Raw genomic sequence first — 20822 nt, forward strand, 5'->3', positions numbered from 1 at the left:
CTGGAAATTTGTTGAGATTTTACTGGTTTTAATAGATTAATTACAGGTGAATTAATATTACAATATTGTCTGCTTGTCCAGGAAATATTCTCCCTTTATTCAGTGTTCAACTCCTGTTTTATAGTGGAGTTTTATAGGTTTCCTGGATGATTTCTGTACCTTTGTAATTAGACTTTTTCATAAGGACTTTTTAGGATATTTTACTCTGCATATTTCTCTTTTTTTTTTCTATTTTTTTAAAGCAATAACATGTGGACCAAAAACAAGTACTTTGAAAACTGTGTGAATGGTTTAAAGGATAAACTACACAGCCACGCACCTGTCCCACAGGAGGGACGTGATTGTACCCAGAATTCATGGATGTGCCCACTCCCCCACCCACAGAGGTCACCACTGTCCTAAATCATCCATGTTTACGCAGGTCTCCCTCAGCATCCTGATAAAGCCATTGTAAATGGAAAATATCCCAAGTCAAAATGCACTTAATACATAAAACCTACCAAACATCATAGTTTAGCCCAGCTTCCTTCAAACCCACTCAAAACACCTGTATTAGCCTATAGTGAAGTCACTCAGTCGTGCCCGACTCTTTGCAACCCCATGGACTGCAGCCTACCAGGCTTCTCCGTCCATGGGGTTTTCCAGGCAAGAATACTGCAGTGGGTTACCATTTCCTTCTCCAGGGGATCTTCCCGACCCAGGGATTGAACCCAGGTCTTCCGCATTGGAGGCAGGCACTTTAATCTCTGAGCCACCAGGGAAATAGTTGGGCGAAATCATCTAGCACAAAGACTGTTTTATAATGAAATGTTGAATATCTCATGTAGTCTGTTGAATACTGTACTTAAAGGGTCCAGGCTGGTTGTAAGTGTGTTGATTGTTTACCCTCATGGTGGGGTGGCTCACTGCCACTGCCCAGCATCTCCAGAACAGGTTATATGGTTTATCACTCGCCCAGCAAAAGATCCAAATTCAAGAGCTACCATATCATCCTTCAGTCCTACTCCTGTGCATATATCTGGATAAAAACATGGTTCGAAAGGATCCGTATTCCCCAGTGTTCATTGCAGTGTGGTTTACAATAGCCGAAACATGGAAACTGCGTAAGTGTCTGTGGACAGAAGACTGGATAAAGAAGGTGTGATACATATATACAATTGAATATTACTTAGTCGTAAAAAAGAACAAAATAATGCCATTTGCAGCAACATGGATAGACCCGGAGATTTATAGCACTAGGTGGAGTAAGTCAGACAGAGAAATACAAATAAGATATTGCTTATATGAGGAATCTTGAAAAAGATAAAAATTTATTTACAAAGCAGAAACAGACTTACAGACTTAAATTTACGATTACTGGGGGGCTGGGGTGGGGGGATAACGGGGTGGGGAGAGACCGATTGGGAGTTTGGGATTGATATGTGCACCCTGGTATGTTTAAAATAGATTACCAATAAGGACCTACTGTATAGCACAGGGAACTCTGGTCAACACTCTATATAATAAGCTAACTGGGAAAGCAATTTAGAAAAGAATAGATACATATATATGCATGACTGAATCATTCTGCTGTACACCTGAAACTAACATAGCACTGTTAATCAACTAACTTTAATATAAACTAAAAATTTTAAAGATTTTTAAAGTACACTTTCTACTTTAATGCACATAAATGTCACACCACCCTAAAGTTGAAAAATATGTAAGTATTGTAGAACCATCCTAAGTGCAGGACCGTTTAGATTCCCAAGCTAAACTGCCTGGATCAGCCTGCTGTGTGCACTTTATATAAGTGGATTGTGTGCATTCTTCTGTGGCTTGGTTCTTTCTCTTAGTATAGTTTATCTATCCAGCCATGTTGATGTCTGTAGCCATCATGCACTCATTTTGCCTGAAATTTGGATTCCATTCTGCAGTTGATGAGCAGCTGGTGGTTTCTGTGCTCCTAGGAGCTTGAGTGTGCTCTCAGGTGCACACGTGTGTGAGGCCCAAAGGATGTGGGAGAGTTCCCGGGAGGCCGGTGCCTTTCATCTAGGTCAGGACATGCAGTGTTCCCAAACAGCTGCGCTGCCTTTGCCATTGACCAGCATCCAAAGAAGGGTCCATAGGATTTTCTCTGTATCCTTGTCCATATATGGCTTTGTTTCTTTAAATTGTTTTGCCAGTCTGGCAGGTATAAAATATTATCTCTTTGAGATCTTATTTTCCATTTATTTTCATAAAAATTAGATGGTCAGAATTTCTTTCTGACATGAATTTTTTCTCTGTCTCTTACTTTTTTGTTCTTGCATTTCTGCACAATTTCTACAAAATTTCTGCTTATTTCCATGGCCCATTTGTTTGTTTGGGTTTTCTTTTTCCTTTTCTTTTTTAAGTAAATCTTAGGAGTACTTTAAATTGTCTAAGTAGCATTTCTTAATCAGTGATATGTCTGGTAAGTATCTCCTCACATCATGTGGTCTGTCCACTCACTTTCTTAACAGTTTTAATACTTTTATGCAAAGCAGTTTATAATTTATTTTAGCCATATTTATGCTCTTATTTTGTCTTACTTAAATTCTTCCTTACTTCAGAGTCATAAGAAATTTCCCATATTCTCTTCTAGAATTTGTATAGTTTAGCCTTAATTTAGAAATTTATTCTTGGTATGGTGGGGTCCAATTTCATTATTTCAATTTGCATGATCACTTGTGTTAGCATTGTATGGAGCAAAGTCTGTTCTTTTCCAACTGCTCTCGAAAATCATCTGTCATGTATCAAATGTCCATATATATATATATATATGTGATCCTTTTTTAGGTTTTCTATTCTGGGCCACTTCCCTACGTGTCTATCCCTATACTGTAAAGACAGAGTGTCTTCATTTCTGTCATTTTGTGATGAGTCTGGTTACCTCACAGGGCCTTTCTCCATCTCATCCTTTATCTTCAATGTGCATTGAACTTTGGGCTTCTAAATATACTTTGGAATTAATTTGCCAGTTGTACTCATGTACACATCACACCCATCCACCCGACACACACATGTCCTTTAAGATATTAATGCAGTTATCTTAAAGGGCATGTGTGTGAACCTTTAGGAGTGTAATGTCTCCTCATCTTTATCTCCGCTTATTCAGACCTATTTTATCTCCATGAGGTTTCTGTACACTTTTTGTTAGATTCATTCCTGTATATTTCATATTGATGCTATTGTATATGGCATTTTTGACTTGGTTTTCTAAATCTTTCTGGTTCATACACACAGAATTGATTTTATATATTCATTTTGTATCTGAAAGCTTTTATTCTAATAATTTATCAGCAAGATTATGTTCTATGTATTAAGCCATATTTTCCACAAATAAGGCAGGTTTCTCCTTTCTTTTAAACTTGTCATACTTTTCACTTTAATTAACTTATTTATGCATCCTTAGTGCTCTGGCTAAGACTTCCAGGAGATTGGTGACCTACAGTGGTGACAGTGTGCTTCCCTGCTAGCTCAGCTGGTAAAGAATCCACCTGTAATGCAGGAGATCCCAGTTGGAGTCCTGGGTCAGAAAGATCCCCTAGAGAAGGGATAGGCTACCCACTCTAGTATTGGGCTTCGCTAGTGACTCAGATGGTAAAGAATCCGCCTGCAGTGTGGGAGACCTGGGCTCAATCCCTGGGTTGGGAAGATTCCCTGGAAGACAGCACGGCAACCCACTCCAGTATCCCTGCCTGGAGAATCCCCATGGACAGAGGAGCCTGGCGGGCTGCAGTCCATGGGGTCGCAAGGAGTCGGACACGACTGAGCGACTAAACACAGCAGAGCACAGTGGTGATTGTGTGACCACATCTTATTCATGATCTTCAAGGAAGGGCATTCAACATCATACAGCATCTCACCGTGAAGTGTAATATTTCCTGTCATCTTTTAGAAGATATCCTATATCAGGTTAAAGAGTATCAGTTAATTAATAATCCAAAAAATACTATATTATCATTTCTTTTAACTAATAATTATTTCTTGTGTCTTACCTTTTCCCATTGGATATATTTTTCTTTTTATTTGAGTATTTTCTCTGTAAATATTTTCAAGAGTCTGTGGGCAGTGAACCTTCTGAGCCTCTGTATGTCTGTAAACATACATCATCTTTTTCTTGAAAGATAATTTGTCTATCCATATAGTCCTAGGTTCCAAATTCTACTCCCTTCACCTCTTTTCTTAAAATATATTTCTCTTTGAATGCTGTGTGCCCAATGGAAAAATCTTTAATTTGATTCTCATTCTTTTGGGTGTTTGTTTATTGTGAAAATATTTTATTGTGGGAAAATATACATAACATGGGGCTTTCCCTGGTAGCTCAGGTGGTAAAGAATCTGTCTGCCCTATGGGAGACCCAGGTTTGATTGCTGACTCAGGAAGATTCTCTGGAGAAGGGAATGGTTACCCACTCCAGTGTTCTTACCTGGAGAATTCCACAAACGGAGGTTACAGTCTGTGGGGTCACAAAGAGTCAGAAACGACTGAGTGACTAACACTTTCGTGCATAAGATAAATGTACCATAAGTGTCCATTCAGTAGTATTAGGTACATTTACATTGTTATTCAACCATCACCACCATCCCTTCCTAGGACTTTTTCCCTCATTGTAATAATTCTTTATTCATTAAATCCTAACTCACAATTCCTCATCTCCCAGCCCCTAACAACTTCCATTCTACTTTCTGCCCCTAAGAATTTAACTATTCTGGATACTTCATATAAGTGGAATCATATAGTGCCTGCCCTTTAATTACTAGCTTATTTCATTTATAATGTCCTCAAGGTTCCTACATGTTATAATGAGTGTAAGAATTTCCTTCCTTTAAAAAAAAGTTTAATTGGAATATAGTTGAATTACAATGCTGTGTCAGTTTCAGGTGTACAGCAAGGTGAATCAGTGATACGTATACATATATCTACTCTTTTAGGTTCTTTTCCCATATAGGCCATTTCAGAGCGCAGTGTAGAGTTCCCTGTGCTATACAGTAGGTCCTTATTAGTTTCCATTTTATTTATAGTAATGTGTATACGTACATTCTAAAGGAGATCAGTCCTGGGTGTTCTTTGGAAGGACTGATGCTAAAGCTGAAACTCCAGTACTTTGGTCACCTCATGCAAAAGAGTTGGCTCATTGGAAAAGACTCTGATGCTAGGAGGGATTGGGGACAGGAGGAGAAGGGGACAACAGAGGATGAGATGGCTGGATGGCATCACTGACTCGATGGATGTGGGTTTGAGTGAACTCCGGGAGTTGGTGATGGACAGGGAGGCCTGGGATGCTTCAATTCATGGGGTCTCAAAGAGTCAGACATGGCTGAGTGACTGAACTGAACTGAACTGTATACATTCAATTCCAACCTTCCAATTTATCCCTCCTTCCTTCCCCCCTAGTTTGTTTTCTGCATCTTGGATGATGTAGACATTTCTCCAGAGAAGACATACAAATGACTAACAAGCACATGAAAAGACCCTCAATTTATTAGAGAAATTCAAATCAAAACTACAGTGAGGTATTATCTCACACCGATCAGAATGGCCATCAACAAATCTATAAATAATATAAATGCTGGAGAGGGTGTGGAGGAAAGGGAACCCTCTTGCACTGTTGATGGTAATGTAAATTGGTACAGCCATTATGGAGAATAGTATAAAGGTTCCTTAAAAAACTACAAATAAAACTCCCATGCATGCGTGCATGCTAAGATGTTTCAGTCATGTCCAACTCCTTGTGACTCTATGGACTGTAGCCCACCAGGCTCCTCTGTCCATGGGATTCTCCAGGCAAGAATACTGGAGTGGGTTGCCATGCCCTCCTCCAGGGCATCTTCCAACCCAGAGATCGAACTCACATCTCTTATGTCTCCTGCATTGGCAGGCAGGTTGTTTACCACTAGTGCTACCTGGAAAGCCCCATAAAACTACCACATGATCCAGAAATCCCACTACTGGGCATATATCCAGAGGAAACCATAATTTAAAAAGACACATGTATCCCAGTGTTCATTGCAGCACTGTTTACAAAAGCCAGGACATAAAAGCAACATAGATGTCTATTGACAGATGAATGGATAAAGAAGTTTTGGTACATATGCATGATAGAATATTACTCAGCTATAAAAAGGAAATATATTTGAGTCAATTCTATGAGGTGGATGAGGTGAATGAACCTAGAGCCTATTATACAGAGTGATATAAGTCAGAAAGAGAAAGACAAATATTGTATTAATATATTAACGTATATATATGGAATCTAGAAAGATGGTACTGATAATCCTATTTGCAGGACAGAAAAAGAGATGGAGACATAAAGGACAGATTTTGGACACAGTGTGGGAAGGAGAGAGTGGGATGATTTGAGAGAGTAGCATTGAAACATATATATTACTATATGTAAAGTAGATGGCCAGTGGGAATTTGCTGTATGATTCAGGGAACCCAAAGCCTCTGTGACAACCTAGAGGGGTGGGATGGGGAAGGAGGTTAAAGAGGAAGGGGACATATGTATATCTATGGCTGATTCATGGTGACGTAGGCAGAAACCATCACAATATTATAAGCAATTATCCAATTAAAAATAAAATTTAAAAAACCTAAAAATAGAGCTACCATATGATCCAGCAAACCCCAGTCGTGGGCATATATTCAGAGAAAAACACGATTCAAAAAGATACACACACCCCAGTGTTCACTGCAGCACTGTTTACAATAGCCAGGACGTGGAAGCAAACTAAATGCCTATCAGCAGAGGAATGGATAAAGGAAATGTGGTTCATGTATACAGTGGAGGATTACTCACCCATACAAGAAATGAAATAATGCCATTTGCAGCAACGTGAATGGACCTAGAGATTGTCCGACAGAGAAAGGTAAATATCATATGATATCGCTTGAATTAACTTCCTTCCTTTTTTAAGACTGAATCATACTTCATTGTATGGCTAGACCTTATTTTTTTAATCTGTTCATTCATTGATGCGGACTTGAGTTACTTCCACCTTTTGGCTATTGTGAATAATTCTGATCAACAAGACTGTACAAATGTCTGTTCAAATCTCAGCTCTACCCAGAAGTAGAATTGCTGTATCATATGGTAATTCTTTGTTTAATTTTTTGTGGTTCCTCATCTTGATTACAGAGTTTTCTATAGAAGTTTTCTATAGAAGCTGTACCATTTTACATTCCCACCAGCAGTGCAAAAGGGTTCCAATTTTCTTGTTTGTTTGTTTGTTTTTTTCCCTCCTAATGGCTATGAAATGGTATCTCACTGTGGTTTTGGTTTGCATTTTTCTACTGATTACTGATGTCGAGTACCTTTTCATGTGATTATTGGCCATTTGTATATCTTATTTGAACAAATGGGTATTAAAGTTCTTTATTTTTAAACTGAGTTGTTTGGGTTTTCTCTTGAGTTGTAGGCGTTCTTTATATATTCTGGATATTAATCGATCACTTATCAGCTATATGGTTAGCAAATATTTTCTCCCATCCCATAGGTTGCCTTTTCATTCTGTGTCATTTGATGTGCAGAAGTTTTTAATGAAGTTTAAATTTTTTGTTGCTTGTGCTATTTGTAACATATCCAAGTTATCATTGCCAAATCCAAGATCATGAAGATTTTCCTCTAAAAGTATACTTTTAGCCCTTAAATACAGGTTTTTGATCCATTTTAAAGTAACTTTGAAGTATTTGGAGAAGGGCATGGCAACCCACTCCAGTATTCTTGCCAGGAGAATTCCATGGACGGGGGAGCCTGGTGGGCTACAGTCTGTGGGGTTGCCAAGAGTCAGACACAACTGAGCGACTAATGCTTTAAGGTATGGTGTAAGGTAAAGGCCCAGCTTCATTTTTTTGTATGTGGATATCCAAGTTTTCCCAGTAGTGTGAGAACTTTCTTCTTATCAAAATTGATTTTGGCTATGGATTCTCATTCTTTTGAATTTAGTGTCTTCCAATGTCTATTTAAAAATTCAGTTAGGTTTATGAGGATATGTGATTTACCCATGTGGGTGTAGAGGTCAAAGGGGAAACCAGCCTGGGTTCTGGAGCCCCAGGGTGCTCAGGATCTACAGAGACTGGACTGGCCATACCCAGGCTGTGGGTGCACCCCCTGAGAGGCAGTCTCTGGATGCAGGAGAGATCCTCAGACTTCACCCAGAACCTGTGTGTTAACATGGAAGAGAGCGGGGTCCTGGTACTGTGTGTAGGGTGTGACCCAGCTCCTTCCCCTCACCTGTGCAGTCATGGCCCTCCTAGCTTATGAGCGTCCTGGGGGTCTGATGCCTGCCAGAAAAGCCCATATCACAGATAAGCAAGTAGATCTCAGGAGTCAACATGCCACTCATGTTATTTGCTCCCCCCCAACACTGCTGGGGAGCACCCTGCACTCACCTGGACTGAGGTGTGGTCCACAGGAACCCTCCTGACTCAAGATGCTGTTGGTGACACTCTGACCCCCTGCCCTGGTGAACTCTACCAGGAAGAAGGAGTGGTCATCAGCCTAACCTCTTGAATTTCCTGAGGACCACACCATACCCTGGCAAGGATGATGATGATGAACAGCTTTCCAACTTTGTGATTCCCTGTGGTCTGTGCCACCTGAGGTTCTCATGGGATGTCACAAGTCGAGCTTCTGTCTGTGAGCCTCTCTGTGCACCTATCCTGAAGCATCAGCATAGCCCGTGGACTTCTCATGACTCTGACCTCACAGTCACTTCCTTGAGTTGACACTCACTTAGGAGACTTTTCCTTTTATCCTGAACTAACTCTCAATGCCTTCATTTATTTAAAAATTAAAGGGTGGGATGGTGTGTGAGGGAGGGAGATGCAGGGGCATGAGGTTCACTGTCAAGACCATTTCAAGGTCAAACTCTGTATCTTGAGTACAGTGGTGGTTACACAGGTGTATACATTTGGTCAAAATCTATGTACTTAAGGGGCTTCCCTGATAGCTCAGTTGGTCCACCTGTAATGCAGGAGACCCCCTTGTGGCTCAGCTGGTAAAGAATCCACCTGCAACGCAGGAGACCTAGGTTCAATCTCTGGGTTGGAAAGATCCCCTGGAGAAGGGAACGGCTACCCACTCCAGTATTCTAGCCTGGAGAATTCCATGGACTTACAGTCACAAAGAGTCAGACATGACTGAGTGACTTTCATGTTCATACTTTCATATACTTAAAATACATGTATTTTATTATATGTAACCTATTTGTCAATAAAGCTTATTTAAACAATTTTTAAAGACCATTTCAAGTTCATATCATACCAAATATTTTAAATCATTTTAAAATTTGAAATATAAAAAAGTTTTAAGTTCTTACTTCTGATGAAATGTAAATTTTTTCTTTCATTATTATCTTTTTTAGAGTTCTCAGGGGCTGTGGTCTCACGCCATCCACTGGGGCAACAATGGGCCATTTCCAGCAGAGACAGTGCCACGTTGCCCCAGGTGCCTGACTGCCACCCACCTCCAGTGAATTGCAGTGTCTGAAAAGTGAGTTCCATGTTCATGGGGTCTGTTGTGACTATGCTGGGGTGGGGCAAGTGCAATCAACATCTCCAACAAGAGAGCTTGTTGTGGTCCTGGGAACAGAGGACCTGAAAATCAGGTTTAAAGCCAGGGAGCAAGAGTGCATTAATTTACCTGCTGAAGTCCATTGAGAGGAAATTATGAAATGGATTTCATGTTGCATTAAGATTTGTGTTTAGAATAGTGAACATCACCCTTCTAAAGAACATGGCTGTAGTGAATAACCAGGAGGTAATTTGATTTATGCTAGTGCAGAATTTATTAAGCAACTCTGTTGCCATCTGTAGGTATCATGATTGACTTTTAAAATATTAGAAGGGTAACTTAGGCAAAAGACTAAAGTCTCATATTACCATATTAATTGCTTTTATTTTTAATGTTCTTCTTAGTGCTTGTCCAGAAATAGAATTTTTATCTAGTTGATATCAGAGAGGAGCAATTCTTTTACCTTATGACTCTTCAAACAAATTTCTTCATTTACTCTTTTGCCTACTTTTCCTTTTGATTAACTCCAAACTCTTAGGAAAATGGAAAAAGAGGGCAGTGAACACCTGTGTTCTTCACTCAGACTTACTAGATGTTTACCCAAGTACACACTCAGATACATACACACACGGAGGGATTGTAAATATGGATGTGTGTGTTATGGATGCATGTTCAGTTTTTTCTCTGAATCATTTGTACATAAGCTGCAGACATCATGACATACTTTGCATATATCTCTTAAATTCATAGACTATCTTCTTCAAAACTGTCCTATAATACCATTATCACTGTGGAAGTCAACACTGATAAAGCAGTGTTTTCCAATATATAGTTCCAATTCAAATACCCTGCTGCTGCTGCTACTGCTAAGTCACTTCAGTCGTGTCCGACTCTGTGCGACCCCATAGATGGCAGCCCACCAGGCTCCCCCGTCCCTGGGATTCTCCAAGCAAGAACACTGGAGTGGGCTGCCATTTCCTTCTCAAATACCCCTGGTTGCCCCCAGATATCTGTTATTACTGTCTTCCCTTATTTAGTATTCGATTAAATGTCATTCACTGAGTTCAGCTATATCTTTTTGTTGTTAGTAAGCTGTGCCCAACTCTTTGTGACCCCATGGACTGCAACACGCCAGGCTTCCCTGTCCTTCACCATCTCTTGAAGTTTGCTCAAACTCATACCTATTGTCGGTGATGCCATCCAACCATCTCATCCTCTGTCGCCCCCTTCTGCTGCCTTCAGTCTTTCCAAACATCTTGAGTCTTTTCCATTGAGTCGGCTCTTCACATCAGGTGGCCAAAGTATTGGAACTTTAGCTTCAGCATCAGTCCCCCGCAGTGAATATTCATGGTTGATTTCCTTTGGGATTGACTGGCTTAATCTTGCTGTCCTAGGGACAACCCTGTTTTTGTTTTTGTCTTTTGCAATGTTCACATATTTGTAAAGAATCTAAGCCTTTCGTTTTGTAGAGTATCTCACAGGAGTTGTCTGACTGTTCCTTCGTCCTTAGCTGCAGGTAGACATCTCGTGTATTTGCCTCGCACTTACATCATCATGACCTAGTATTGGCAGTGACCAGTTCAGCTGGCCAAGGTGGTTTCTGCCAGAGCTCTCCTTTATGATGTTACCTTATTTGTTTCTTCTATTTAATAAGTAATCTGTGGGGTGAGGTTTGAGATCATAGGAATATTCTCTTTCCCAGATAATTTTCACCAACGATTTTAGCACCCATTGCTGGTCATATTATGATTTTTCACTAATCATTCAATCTGCGTGTCAGACTTCCTTCCCTGTAACGTAGTCCTCCCTTTTTTACTTCTTCCACATCTGTGAGATCACACAAGAGAGTATCTGGGTAGTCAAGAGAAACTCTGAAATGAGACTGTACAGGTGTGCCCCTTGTCTCTGCCACATGCTGACCAGACGACCTGGGCAAATGCTTCACTTCACAACCCTCAGTGCCCTAGTGTTTAACACTGGCAACAGGAGTAAGTCCTGCGAGCGGTGTCCAGTGGGGCTGGAGCCACGGTTGGCGCTCACCGGGAATGATTACAGAGGCAGGAAGGATGGTTGGTGCCCAGTGAGTGCGGCTCCAACCCTGAGTTCATCTGTGACCCGTGAAAGCTGATTCAGACCTTTGGCCGAAAGGCTGTTGAACATTAATGACAGGGCCGAGCCCTAGTCTGAGTGCTCATAATCGTAGGTCCCTACACTTAGAAGGTTGAGTAGAGAAGCAAACTCATGGCAGGAAGCATCCACCAGCGAACAATGTCCCCATGAGGTGACTTCATCCCCTGTTCTGGTTACTCCTCACACTCTCAGTCACACTCCTTTCCTCCCTGCTGCAGGCCTGGACCTCCCTGGCCTGCTGTCTGTTTGCCTTTCAGTTACAGATAACTAATTGGACTTCTTGTCTGAAGGTTATTAGATTTCTTTCTGTTTCGATTTAGTCACTCTGGTTTTATTCAGTCCCTATGGTTTTATTTTCTGGCCGTGGAATCTTCCTTAAGCATGTTTTAGAAATTTTACCAGGGAAATAGCTTGTGAATATACATGTGATGTACAAGCTACATGTGGACATGGATTAGATTGCTTCTGGAGAGTACTTCTATCTACTAGATTATCTTCAAAACGCTTCCTCTGTACGTTTTACTCATCTCATTTTCTTCCCCACAGTGCTTTCTTTTTTTCTATTGAAGTATAGTTGATTTACATTGTTGTGTTAATTACTGCTGTACAGCAAAGTGATTCAGTTATACATGTATATGCATTATTTTTGATATTCTATTCCATTACAGGGTATCACAAGATATTGAATATATTTTTCCGTGCTATAAAGTAGGACCTTGTTGTTTATAAAAGCTTGCATGTGCTAACCCCAGCCTCCCCCTTGGCAAACTTCCCTGCGATTCTTAAAAGCAGATGAGGGCTGGTGTGATAAAGGATGCTTGTGGCTGCAGCCAGTGTGCTTCCTGCTTGTCAGACAGAGCTTGCAGGATGGCTCTGTGGTGTCCCCTGTTCTCCTGCTTTCCGGGGCGATAGCCAGCACAGCTGGCATCCCCAACCCAACGCTCCCCTGAAGTTTCCCACCTCCTTCTTCCGGTTTCCTCCTCCTTAGCAGTTTATGAGCTGGGGCCCCTCTGCCTGTCTCTGTGTCCCTTTGGGATGAATTCCTTGGGGAAAGAACTAGGTTGTAGGTCTGACATCAACTTGATGGGATGGGTGGAGCAAAGTTGAAAATCAGATCTCTGCTTCTGCAGAGACACAGAAGAGAGCACTTGGGTTTGTTGTTGTTGTTGTTTTTTTGATTGAAATATAGTTGATTTATTTACAATATTGTGTTAGTTTCAGGTGTACAGCACAATGATCCATTTATACATATATGTATATTTTTTTACCTTCCCTTTCATTATAGGTTATTACGAGATATTGAATATAGTTCCCTGTGCAATCCTGGAAATCTTTGTTGATTACTTGAGTTTCATTTGAACACGTGGGTGGAAATATCAGGGCGGCCCTTTTTTTTTTTTTTTCATTTCCTAGTATGCACCATGAGGAATTTCTGCCCCCTTGAAAACCTGAGTTACCTAGTTTTGAGAGGCGTGCTCCAAACCAGCATGCTTAAAGATGGCCTTGAGGCATCTTGAAGGCTTGGAGAAGCCCCCTCCCTGAGGTTGGCAGGCCCTGGGCCTCGTGGGGGGCCTCCCCGGCAACCCTGGGCCAGGACCCTGAGTCCCTCTCTTCCGCTCCCTTTTCCTGCTTCCTTGTGCGTGACAGGAAGGGCCTCAGTCTTCTCCTGTAGCTGCTTCCCTGGATCCCAGGAGCTCACGTTCTTCTGGGGCAGGTGTGATCAGGGCGCTGTGTTTGTCTGTGTCACACACATCCACACTTCCCCAGGAAGGATGGGCCCATGCCGCCCCAGGTCGTGAGGAAGGTAGCAGAGCCGGGGGCCTGAGGTCCCCCCAGGGGACCTGGCTCTGCCCGTTGGTGCCAAACTCGGGGCAGTGGGCTGGGGATGCTGGGCAGACAGGCTGTGCTTCCATCAATGGGAAACAGCGGCTCTTGGGCTCTGAGGTTCTGGGGCCTTGGGGTCAAGTGCTCATTCCCACTTTCTAGCTGGGTGGCCCTGACTCCCCAGCTGCCCAAGGAGTCAGTGGCTCCCCAGGGGGTTGGCCTCAGAGCAAATAAAATGTTGAAATCAACTACCTCAAACTTGCTGCTCTCCAAAGCTGCAAAGCTTCTTATTTGATCTTGAGCCAGCACTTAAGTGTTTGAGTGATATTGGCTTCATCGTTCTTTCCTCAGGGGAGTTGTACATATATATTCTGCTTAAAAGTGTCATTTCTTTCTTAACTCAGACAGCTGACCCCATAAACTTTAACTTTGTGTGCATCACCTTTTGTGAACCAGCCTTTTAAAATTTATTAATATTTTTTATTTACAAAACAGAAATAGAACCACAGACACAGAAACAATCGTACGTTACCAAAGGGGAAAGGGGGTGGGCGATAAGTTAGGAGTTTGGAATTAACATATACACACAGTTATCAACATATGTATAAAATAGAGGGCTTCCCAGATGTTTCAGCACTAAAGAATCTGCCTGCAATGCAGGAGACCTGGGTTCGATCCCTGGGTGGGGAAAATCCCCTGGAGGAGGAAACAGAAACCCACTCCAGTATTCTTGCCTGGAGAATTCCATGGACAGAGGAGCTTGACAGGCTACAGTCCATGGAGTTGCAAAGAGTCGGACACAACTGAGTGACTCACACACACACACACACACACAACATGTATAAAATAGATAAACAACAAGGACTGCTGTATAGCACAGGGAGCAATACTCAGTATCTTATAACAACCTATAAGGGAGAAGAATCTGAAATAAACATATATTGTTGTTGTTGTTTAGTTAATAAGTCTTGACTGACTCTTTTGCGACCCAGTGGACTGTAGCCCGCTAGGCTCCTTCTGTCCATGGGATTTCTCAGGGAGGAATACTAGAGTGGGTTGCCACTTTTCATTCTCCATGGGCTCTTCCCAGCCCAGGGTTTGAACCCATGTCTCCTACATTGGCAGGCGGGTTCTCTACTGCCAGCAGGGAAGGCCTGTATAAGATAAGTTCTTTTGATATGACATAAAAGCAAATCTTTTGAAAGAATGGTACTCCAGAGGGTTTTATTAGGTGTCTAAAGTTATTAGTTTAAGAATATATTTGCAACTAAATGAATAGATAATTACAACAGTAATAATCGTATATAACCTATTTTTGGTACCCACTGTGGGCGAGGCACTGTGTTGTGTAATCACCCCTAGAACCATGTAAAACAGGAGCTACTATCCTCATTTCAAAGGGAGGCAGTGAGAGCCAGGGACGAAATTGATTGTCCCAGTTTATTTGCAGGCCTGTGTGCATTTGTATTTCAATATAAGTGTTCCTAGTGATTAAAGCTTGAAACTCAGATATCCAAAGAATACAATTAGTAGATTAACACATTCAGGTCATAAAGTTGTCAGGTAAGTATAGGAAACTGATTGGGTTCTTAATAATCTACCTATCTCAATGTCAGCTATTATAAAATATTATAGAGCCTCCAGGGCAATGCAGTCTGTAGATGTCTTTTTCCTTTTTATTTGTTTGTTCCTTCATTTAGGTAAACTGGCTTCTTCTGTTTGGAGAGATAGATACTTAGATAAAACTGAATTTTATAGTAGCCTGTTCTAGCGTAAAAGCTGAAATTCTCCTTTGCTTGTGAAATTTAATTATTTTTTAATGTAAAAGAGCTATCACATCTACTCCCTTTGTTTCACTTCTTGTAAGTATGCAGGAAACTTCAAGTGTAAATATCTAGCTCACTGGAACTTCTGTCTAAATATCCCCTAGATAGCTTTCCCGACCTCTTCAACATGCACACACACACACACAAACACACAGACACACAGTTATGCAAGGATGCATACATGCTTATGCATACACGCATATATATGCATCCGCATCCAACAGAAACACAAGTACACATACTCATGCACTGAACACAGAAGCTCACACACATATACTCCTACACGTGCACAAAGTCACACGTGAACACCTCAGTACACATGCACACATGGTCTGTAATCCAAGTGGAGTTCATTTTTATATTGTGGTGTGAGGTCTAGATTGAGGTGTTTCTGTGTCTTTGCTTCTGCGTATGACTGTCAGTTGGTTCTAGGATCGCTGTCTGAAAAGTCTGTCCTTTTCCTATCAATTGCCCGGTACCTTTGCCAAAATCTCAGCTGTCTGTTTCCTCTTCCATTGATCTGTGTATCTATCCTCTCCCAAATACCACACTGTCTTGCCCACAGTAGGTTTATAATGCATTTTTAAGCAGCATGAATCCTCCAGCTTTTTTTCTTTTTTCAAAATTGTTTCAAAAATCTGGTTCCTTCATCTTTCCATGTAAGTTTTAGAATCCACTTGTCCATGTCTACAAAGAATCCTGCTTAGATGTTGAATGGGATTGTATTTAATTTGTAGATGATTTGAGGGTAACTGACTTCTTAACTGCACTGTATCTTGCAATCCATGCTAGTAGTACGTCTCTTCATTTATTTAGGTCATGGTTGGTCTCTTTTGTCTGATTTTTGTGAGCTCCCTACAGTTTTGTTTCAGGAATATGTCCTTGCTTTGTTGATCTTCAGGTCTATACACATCCTGCTCCACCTGTTTGGCTCTGTCCTTACTTCCCACCCACCCCCTATATTCACGTGGAGATCAGCTCTGTGCCTCTTCACTTGCAAAATTCTTAGTTCTTCTGCAGGTGAGAGATCACTTCCTCAGCCCTGTTAATTCTCTCCTCCATGCCTATGTAGGACAGGCTTATCTCTCTGTAGCACTAAGCACCACATAATGTCACTGCTTCTTTAGTTTGTTCTTTTTGGCCACCAGCCTGAATACTCTTTGAAGGAAGAGCCCAAGCCTGATTTTGTATTGCACATAACACAGAGAAAGGGCTTAGTGAACAATAGATGTTTATGGAAATGGAGAAATAAAGAAGTGTAGGGAAATGAAAGGAGGAAGATAAACTAACAGTTAATGAGGCTCTAGTCTGTGTCAATCACTGTGTCAGGGCAGAGACAGATAAATTGATTGACTGATAGAAAAAAATTAAATTGACAGAAAGACAGTCACTAGGCAGTAAAACAGATAGATATAAAGATGTAGAGGGAGGGAGGAAGATAAAAGTAGGTGGATAGACAGATAAAGGCAGACAATCAGATGAATACACCAACAGACGGATATATGTAGATAGAGAAATGGATTGAAACACAGACAGACATAGAGACTAGAAGATGGACAGACAATTACTAGATTAGATAAATAGTAGTAAGATAGACAAAAAATCAGGGAAAAGGAAGGTAGGCTGACAGTAAGATAGATATTTATATGAATATATAGTGAGATAGCTAAGCATATAATCAGATAGACACAAAGCCAAACAGAAAAGGAAAGAGATTGAAAAGTAGAGAGATCGGTAAGTAGTCAGGTTGGCAGGTAGGCAAAAATAGAGAAGGGAGGGAGGGATATAGTTTAACTTAAGTTTAGTTAATCTTAACAAAATTCTAAGAAAGATATGGTATATTCCCCCCTTGTATAGATGAGGAAAAGATTGAAAGGACTTTAGTGACCATCCAGAGGTCATTCTTACAGAGGGTGGCATTGCCCAGGTCTCATCAGTCTGGCCTTTCTCCTTTGCTTCTCTGACTTCCATCACTGCCTTACCAACTGAGCCTTTCCTTTCTCTTGTTCCCTACAGTTTCCAGGCTTGAGCCCACCTGTCATTTCTTATCTAATTGAATAGCTTCTGCAGAAAATAACACTTCAAGTAGATTGTATCATGTGAGCACAAAGCAGAGCTCCGAAAGCCAGAAGTAAAATTAAAAGGAGGGCTGTGACTTTTTACACATTGTCCTACACATGAGATTCTTTTCCCTTTCAATAGTTTTAATTATTCTATAATACATGAATATTCTCATGTGCCTTAGAGAAATGTTCATATTGACACCTCAGGGACAGGTCATGTCCTGGTGCCATATGTAGTGCAAACATTCCTCTTTGACAAACAGTCCTTTTGGATATTTCCAACTGTGCTGCAAAGAACATCCTTATACGCACATCCTTGTGCACTTGAGCATGTCTGACTCTATGAAAGATACCAAGAGGCAGAACTGCATTTAAACAACTTAGATACTGAACAAAAGGCTCTCCACTGACCTCACCGCAAACCCTATATACTCCCCCCAGTGGTGGAAAAAATAACCCATTTCAACTCATCAGGGCTGATTTTCCCAAACTTAATTTTTAAATTTAATTTATTTATTTTTAGTTGGAGGATAATTGATTTACAGTGTTGTTTTAGTTTCTGCCATACATCAACATGAATCACCTGTGGTGGTAATGGTTTAGTTGCTAAGTTGTGTCTGACTTTTTAAAAAAAAATTATCTCTTTTTTAACTGAAGGATAATTGCTTTACAGAATTTTGTTGTTTTCTGTCAAACATCAACAATAATCAGCCATAGGTTCACCCATAGGTGTCCCCTCCCTCCTGAACCTCCCTCCCATCTTCCTCCCATCCCACCCCTCTAGATTGTTACAGAGCCCCTGTTTGAGTTCCCTGAGTCATACAGTAAATTTCCATTGACTATCTATTTTACATATGGTATTGTAAGTTTCCATGTTACTCTCTCCATACATCTCACTCTCTCCCTCCTCCCCTCGCCCTGTGTCCATAAGTCTGTTCTCTATGTCTGTTTCTCCATTGCTGCCCTGAAAATTAATTTATCAGTGCCATCTTCCTAGATTCCATATATATATATACGTTCAGTTCAGTTCAGTCACTCAGTCGTGTCCGACTCTTTGCGACCCCATGAATCGCAGCACGCCAGGCCTCCCTGTCCATCACCAACTCCTGGAGTTCACGCAGACTCATGTGCGTCGAGCTGGTGATGCCATCCAGCCATCTCATCCTCTGTTGTCCCCTTCTCCTCCTGCCGCCAATCCCTCCCAGCATCAGTATATGACATTTATATTTCTCTTTCTGACTAACTTCACTCTGTATAATAGGCTCTAGGTTTGTCCACCTCATTAGAACTGACTCAAATGTGTTCCTTTTTGTGGCTGAGTAATATTCCATTGTATATATGTACCACAGATTCTTTATCCAGTCATCTGTCAGTGGATGTCTAGGTTACTTCCATGTCCTAGCTATTATAAACAGTGCTGCCTTGAAAATTGGGGTACATATGTCTTTTTCAATTCTGGTTTCGTTAGAGTATATACCCAGTAGTAGAATTGCTGGGCCATGTGGTAGTTTTATTCCTAGTTTTTTAAGGAATCTCCTTACTATTCTCCATAGTGGCTGTATCAGTTTGCATTCCCACTAACAGTGTAAGAGAGATTCCTTTTCTTCATACCTTTTCCAAAATTTATTGTTTCTAGACTTTTTGATGATGGCCATTCTGACCTGTGTGAGATGACACCTCATTGTGATTTTGATGGTATTTCTCTACAGAAGACATATAGAATGCTAATAAATGCATGAAAAGATGCTCTGCCCATCTTTTGATTGGGTTCTTTGTTTTTCTGATATTGAGCTTCATGAGCTACTTGTATACTTTAAAGATTAATCTTTTGGCAGTTGCTTCATTTAAAGTTATTCTCTCCCATTCTGAGGGTTGTCTTTTCATCTTGTTTATGGCTTCCTTTGCTGTGCAAAAGCTTTTAAGTTTAATTAGTTCCCACCTTTATTTTTGTTTTTATTTCATGACTGTAGAAGATGGGTCATGGAGAATCTTGCTATGATTTATGTCAAGGAGTGTTCTGCGTATGTTTTCCTCTAAGAGTTTTATAGTTTCTGGTCTTACATTTAGGTCTTTAATTCATTTTGAATTTATCTTTATGTATGGTGTTAAGAAATGTTCAAATTTCATTATTTTACACATGCTGCTACTGCTAAGTCACTAGCCGTCCAGTTTTCCCAGCACCACTTACTAAAGAGACAGTTTTTTCTCCATTGTATATTCTGCCCTCTTCTGTCAAAGATGAGGTGCCCATAGGTGCGTGGGTTTATCTCTGAGCTTGCTATCTTGTTCCATGGGTCCATATTTCTATTTTTGTGCCAGCTATACTATCTTGATGACTGTAGCTTTGTCGTATAGTCTGAAGTCAAGAAGGTTGATTCCTTTGGCTCTCCATTTTTCTTTCTCAAGTTTGCTTTGGCTATCTGAGGTCTTTTGTATTTTCATACAAATTGTTAAATTTTTTGCTCTAGTTCTCTGAAAAATGCCACTGATAGGGATTGCATTGAATCTGTTGAAGAAGGCACTGGCGACCCACTCCAGTACTCTTGCCTGGAAAATCCCATGGATGGAGGAGCCTGGTAGGCTGCAGTCCATGGAGTTGCCGAGTCAGACATGACTGAGCAACTTTGCTTTCACTTTTCACTTTCATACATTGGAGAAGGAAATGGCAACCCATTCCAGTGTTCTTGCCTGGAGAATCCCAGGGTCGGAGGAGCCTGGTGGGCTGCCATCTATGGGGTTGCACAGAGTTGAACACAACTGATGTGACTTAGCAGCAGCAGAAGCATTGAATCTGTAGATTGTTTTGGGTAGTATAGTCATTTTCACAATATTGATTCTTTAAATCCAAGAACCTGGTATTATCTCTTCATCTCTTGATGTTGTCTTTGATTTCTTTCATCAGTATGTTGTAAGTTTCTGTGTACAGTTCTTTTGTCTCCTTAAGTAGGTTCATTCCTAGGTGTTTTATTCTTTTTGTTGCAGTGGTGAATGGGATTGATTGCTTAATTTCTCTTTCTGATTTTTCATCATTAGTGTATAGGAATGCAAGGGATTTTTGTGTTTTGAGTTTGTATCCTACAACTTTACTAAATTCACTTATTAGTTCTAGTAATTTTCTGATAGGATCTTTAGGGTTTTCTGTGTATAGTCATGTTATCTGCAAACAGTAAGAGTTTCTTTTCCAATATGGATTCCTTTCTTTTCTTTTTTTCCAATCTGGATTCCTTTTATTTCTATTTATTGTCTGATTGCCATGGCTAGGACTTTCAGAACTGTTGAATAATAGTGGTGAGAGTGGGCTCTCTTGTCTTGTTCCTGATCTTACAGGATATGCTTTCAGTTTTTCACCATTGAGAATAATGTTTAATATATATGGCCTTCATTTTGTTGAGATAGGTTCCTTTTGTGCCTGTTTTCTGAAGAGTTTTATCATAAATGGGTACTGAATTTTCTGAAAAG

The 20822-nt window shown here is 40.7% G+C and overlaps 1 protein-coding gene across 1 annotated transcript in view; it reads left to right on the plus strand.

Annotated features, from left to right (window-relative positions):
• Nucleotides 1–20822, plus strand: part of OTUD7A (OTU deubiquitinase 7A) — a 383124-nt gene that overhangs the window by 180327 nt on the left and 181975 nt on the right. Inside the window, exon 2 of the mRNA XM_018066577.1 lies at nucleotides 9372–9499. The gene's annotated coding sequence lies outside the window, so the exon portion shown is untranslated. The remainder of the gene's footprint in view (nucleotides 1–9371; nucleotides 9500–20822) is intronic.

The sequence above is a fragment of the Capra hircus genome, chromosome 21, assembly GCF_001704415.2.
Source record: "Capra hircus breed San Clemente chromosome 21, ASM170441v1, whole genome shotgun sequence".
Classification (NCBI taxonomy): Eukaryota; Metazoa; Chordata; class Mammalia; order Artiodactyla; family Bovidae; genus Capra; species Capra hircus.